This window comes from Capsicum annuum, unplaced genomic scaffold (assembly GCF_002878395.1).
Source record: "Capsicum annuum cultivar UCD-10X-F1 unplaced genomic scaffold, UCD10Xv1.1 ctg4857, whole genome shotgun sequence".
In the NCBI taxonomy this organism is placed as follows: domain Eukaryota; kingdom Viridiplantae; phylum Streptophyta; class Magnoliopsida; order Solanales; family Solanaceae; genus Capsicum; species Capsicum annuum.
Window position 1 is genome coordinate 67046 of NW_025856286.1, and position 6216 is coordinate 73261.

A 6216-nucleotide genomic window follows, 5' to 3' on the forward strand; every position below is an offset into this window, starting at 1 on the left:
ATCTTCCCTGAGTTCATCCCAAAAAGGAAATCAAATTTTGAATAGATCTCCTTCTAGACACTTACCTATCTCTGTTCCACCTTATAAAATGGCTCCAGCTGATCTTAAAGAATTAAAAGAGTATATGAAAGATCTCTTGGATAAGGGTTTCATCAGGCCTAGTGCTTCCCCATGGTGTGCTACAGTTCTATTATTGCACAAGAAAGATGGTCCTATTAGAATATGTATCGACTACCATTATTTGAAGAAAGTCACAATCAATAATAAGTACCCTCTCCCCAGGATTGATGACTAATTTTACCAACTTTAGAGTGCAAGTTATTTCCCTAAGATAGTCCTCAGATCCAGCTATCATCAGTTTAGAGTCAGAGAATGTGACATCCCAAAGACAACATTCAAGACTGGGTATGGTCACTTCAAATTCCTAGTTATGTCATTTGGACTAATGAATGCTCCTGCAGATTTTATGAACTTGATAAAAAGGGTGTTCAAGCAGTACTTGGACATGTTCGTCATAATATTTATTGATGATATCCTTCTCTATTCCCATAGTGAGAGTGATCATGTAGGCTATTTGAGTGTTATGGTAATGACCCTTAGAGTTATCAATAATTTGCTAAGTTCAGTAAGTGCAAATTTTGGTTGGGATCAGTAACTTTCCTTAGTCATATAATTTACAATGATGGCATTCCAATTGATCCTAAAAAGATCAAAATAGTGATAAACTAGCCTAGACCCATTATCTATCAGATATTAGGAGTTTCTTGAGTTTAGCTGCTATTACAGACAGTTTGTTGAAGGGTTTTCTTCTATTCCTTCTCCTATGTATAGACCAACCTATAAGAAAGTCAAAGTTTAGTGTTCAGATTACTGTGAGAAGAGTTTTCGAGAGTTGAAGACTCGACTCACTTCTGCTCCAATCTTGACTTTACTAGATGGCACAGATGGTTTTGTAGTGTATTATGATGATTCTAGAGTTGGTCTCAGTTGTGTATTAATGCAAAGAGGTAAGGTCATAGCCTATGCCTCAAGGAAGCTAAAACCCCATGAAAAGAATTATCCAAACCATAATCTTGAGTTGGTAGTTGTTGTTTTTGCCTTAAATATTTAGAGGCACTACCTTTATGAGGTTCACGGATCATAAGAGTTTACAGTATATGTTCTCATAGAAAGATCTGGATCTTTGTTAGAGAAGGTGGCTTGAATTATTGAAAGACTATGATATGAGTGTGTTGTATCATCCAGGAAAGGCCAATGTAGTGGCGGATGCCCTTAGTAGATTGTCTATGGGTAGTGTTGCTTATGTTAAGGATGATAAGAAGAAGTTAGTCCATGATTTTCATCAGCTTGCTATATTGGGTATTCGATTGGTTGATTTAGTCGAAGGTAGTATATGGGTTCAGAATGGTTCAGAATTTTCATCAGTTTCCATAATAAAATAAAAGCAAGACAGGGATCCGATGTTAGTTAAGTTGAAGGAGGTAATTAAGGATCAAAGGTGGAGGTTTTCTCCTAAGGGGGAGATGGTGTGCTTCATTGTCAAGGCAGACTATATGTTTCATATATTGATGGCCTGAGGCAGTGAATATTAGATAAGGAACATAGTACGAGATATTCTATTTACCCAGGGGCCACTAAGATGTATAGTGAATTTTAGGAAATCTATTGGTGGAGTGGTATGAAGAATGATATTGTAGAGTTTGTCGCTATGTTCTCAAACTATCAGTAGGTTAAGGTTGAGCACCAAAGTCCTAGTGGTATGCCTCAAGAGTTCAGTATCCCCACTTGAAAGTGAGAGGTGGTGAACATGGATTTTGTAATAGGGTTGCCTCATATGCATCGTCAACATGATTTGATATGGGTCATTATAGATGGAATGACCAAGTCAGCCCATTTCTTGCCAGTTTATACTTTATATTCAGCTGAGGATTGTGCTACACTCTATCTTAGGGAGTTAGTGAAGTTGCATGGGGTTTTGATAACTATCATTTCAAATAAAGGTACTTAATTTACCTCTCATTTTTTTAAGGCTTTTTAGAAGGGTCTTGGTACGCAAGTTCATCTCAGTACAACTTTTTATCCTCAGACAAATGGCCAGGAAGAGAAGATTATTTAGACCTTAGAAGTTATGTTGAGGGCTTATGTTATTGACTTTAAAAGCAGTTTGGATAACCACTTACCTTTGATCGAGTTTTCCTACAACAACAACTATCACTCTAGTATTCAGATGGCCCAGTTTGAAGCTCTCTATGAAAGGAGATCCAGATCTTCTATTGGTTGGTTTGAAGTAGGTGAGGCTGCTTTAATTGGGCCAGATTCATTATTTGAGGTGATGGAGAAAGTTTAGTTGATTAGTGAAAGGATAAAGATAACCCAGAGTCGTCATAAATCTTATGCTAATGTGAGAAGAATAAACCTTGAGTTTAAAGTTTGCAACTTGGTTTATTTGAAAATTTCACCCATGAAAGGGGTGAAGAGATTGGGAAAGAAGGGGAATCTCAGTCCCTGTTATGTTGGTCCATATGGAATTTTGAGTCATTTTCGCAAGGTAGCTTATGAGTTAGCTGCCTATAGATTTGGCGTCAATCCATCTGGTGTTCTATGTCTCCTTGTTAAATAAATGCATTAGTGATTCAACTTCAGTTGTTCCTTTGGAAAGTATGGATGTGAAAGATAGTCTCTTATACAAAGAACTTCCAGTTAAGATCCTTGACCATCAGATTCATAGGTTGAGGAATAAATAAGTTCCCTTGGTTAAGGTTTTGTGGTGAAACCAATCCATTGAGAGAGCCACTTGGGAAATAGAAGCAGATATGCGAGTGAAATATCCCCATCTTTTCTCCATGAATTCAGATTCAACTTGAGGTAATGTTTTCTCTTAAATTGACTCTCTTGTTCTCTATTTCAGCTATATAACCATTCTATGTCATAACATGTATTCATGAATTAAGTCCTGCCCATGCATCATGCTTCAAATTTTAGAAATTTAGTCATGATTCAGCTCCTAAATGTTCAGTTCATAATCTCCATCTTCTAAGTATCCCAATCTACTTAGTTTCACCCGAGGATGAATAATCCTAATGGGATATATTGTAATACCCCGAGTTTTCATGTCCTAAACCTCCTAAGAGATAGTCCACGAGGTTATCTTTCAAACGAATCAAGTCTAGTATTGATCCAAGGTTATGGCAAGAGGTTATGGAAAATTTTCTCAAGAGCCTAAAAAATTTCCCTGACTATGACTTAGGGTAATGAGTCATTACCACTCATGATGAGTCATTAGAGTGAGTTTTAGCCACTCCAGTGAATCCTTAGTCCAGTGACTATGATACCTCACTATGACTCATAATCAGTGACTATGAGTCATATGAAAGGACTCATAGTCACATCAATGTGTAATTGAAAATCCTCCCAGTGGTTATGATTCTAGTATATTACTTATAACCATAGCTTACGAGTCATTGCGTGGACTCGTACCCTAACCAGTAAAGAAGTCAGGAATCCAGCCTCAAACTATGACTTCACCAAATGAATCATAGTTAGTTGTAATAAGTCATTAGGTAGATGTCATAACCATACCAGAATATGCCCAGAATCCCAAGATCATGGGCTGCGACTCAAAACATAAGTCATAACAAGTCGTTATGAGTTGCAAGATAAATCGTAACAATTGGGAACTTATTTTCCTGCACATTTTTTCAAGGGCATTTATGTCTTTTCCCACTCCTTTAAAGCCAAACCCATGTCATTTTGGATTCACCAGGGGTGGTATAAAAGACCCTAAAGCCCTAAATCATGACATAATCCTCAATTCCTCCAAAGAGAATCAAGAGAGGCAGTTTTCCGCCTTCCTCAAGAATAGTTAGGGTTTTTCAAGAGCAAGGTCAAATTTAAGAAATTCTCAAAGGGATTTCTATCTCATGTATGTAGGGTATTCATCAATGGATTCCTTTCACCCATTGATCCTAAAAACCTTTTTTAAGTTCAAGTATGAATTATACTCAAATTTAAGATCCAACTCAATGTAAATCATGAAATTTATCCATGTTTCCTTATTATTTTTGCATTTAAGTCATGCTAATAGTTTATCCTATATGAATCATGCTCCTATATTCTTGAAGTTCCAAAACCCCATGTCATGTTTAGTCAATATTATGTCAAATTCTCTAATTCATGATTTAAACTGTATAAACATGGTATCTTTCCAAGGTTAACTTATCTTATGTTTAGATTCATGTAATTTATCAGGTTCTTGAAATGTTTGATGTTTTGGGTCTTTGAATTGTGAATTTATGTCACAGTTTTAAGTGTTATTGTCAAACTTTGTAACTATTTAGTGTTGGCAAGTTTTGAACAACTGATACCCATGTGCTTACTCGTTGTTTTAGACTTTTTAGGTTACAAGTCAGTCAGACCATGAATTTATTACTATCTTCAGACTACCAGGTTAACGTTAAGCCCATGTCAAGTTAAACCATTATTAACACTAGTCTGATTTAGCTGGGAGTAAGATTTGGCACCGAGCGGTAAGTGTGTGTTTAGCACATCCTACTTCCCAGAAACTACGTGCCACCATAGGAATAGGGGCCTCGCCAAAGAGTGTTTCCCCTTGCCCAATATGGGCTTAGTTTAGTGATCACTCCAGTTTATGTTCTATTTTGATGGCAAGGATAAAACATCCCTCCTCAACATGGGTCAAACATTGGACCCCATGACAGCTCACATGGTTTATGTCGGTTACATGATAGCTCCCACAGTTTCAGTACAGTATTTAAAGTATGTCAGTTCAGGTTTGCATGACTAAGTAGTCAATTTTCAGTATTTATTCAGTCAGTTTTACATATTATTTTAGTTATTTAGATATCAATTATTCAGTTATTCAGATCATGTCAGTATATACTATACTTGGTCTTGAATTCTATATTTTACTTGTTCATGCATCCATGTTCAGATTTTACATGTCCTTCAGTAGTCTTTGCCTCATATACCAGTACATTCAAAGTACTGATCACATACTTTTATCTGCGCTATATTGTTTTATAATATTGGTTCAGACACATAGTTCACTTAGCTTCCTTAGATAGATTAGCATTCTCCCAACAACAGAAGTGGTGAGTCCTCATCTATCAAGGATGATATTTTTATTTTAGTCATTTATGATAGTTACTTTTATGTTAGTCAGTTGGAGTTAGTTAGGGGCCTGTCCCATCAACTCCTAATGTTAGAGGCTTTCAGATTTTCAGACTGTCAGTTTATCTTTCAAATGTTATCAGTTGCCTTTTAAACATATTACTTATATTCAGATTAGTATTCTATTTTGGACCATATTTTATCAGTTTATCTTCCGCACATGCTATTTCAATATCCATTTATTTTAGTGCTCTTATCAGGTACTAGTACATTGGTTAGATTGGGGTAACTTATGGCCTTAAGCACCTTGTCGCAACTAGGCGGTGGCCTCGGATCATGAAAAATATTGATTAGTTACATATTTATTTACTTGGCCATTGCATCAGTTCACATCCCACAGTTTTAGACCCAATATTTATACATGAACCTCAGTTTAGTTTTACTTGCTTTTATACTATGACTTTTTAGACTATCATTACATATCAGTATATATGTATTTTATATAGAGTCATTGTACTACATTTCAGCTCCATGCATTTAGTTTGCACTTAAGTTTATCTCTTTGATTTTAGTTAGCATTTAGTATAGTTTTACAACATATTCAACATTAAATTTAGATTAAATATAATAAATATGTTTCCACTGGTCCCCAGTTTACAAAAATATTTTAGCTCATGATTTAGAGATCTCACTACACCTTACAACTTTTGTGTAAAGACATGTTTTAAATGCATATTTTCAAAAATGGCTTATGTCCTTAGTTTTAAAACATATACTAAGTGTTTCATAGCTAGTGCATATCTCATATACTCAACATATTCCAAAGTACTAATCACATACCTCTTCCGCTTATATTTTTCATGTAATGTTGATTCTGGTTCTTACTATCAAGATCATAGTTAAGAAGATCGTATCATTTAGCTAATAGGTGATGAGTTCTTTTATTTCAAGGACTCAAGTCAATTTTAGTATTTTATTTTATTGTTTATATGTATTGATTAGGGATAGGTGGGGTTATGTCTTGGCTACCTATAATCAATATTAGTGGAGCCTTCATAGATAGGCAGTTAGTGTTGTAAACTTTTA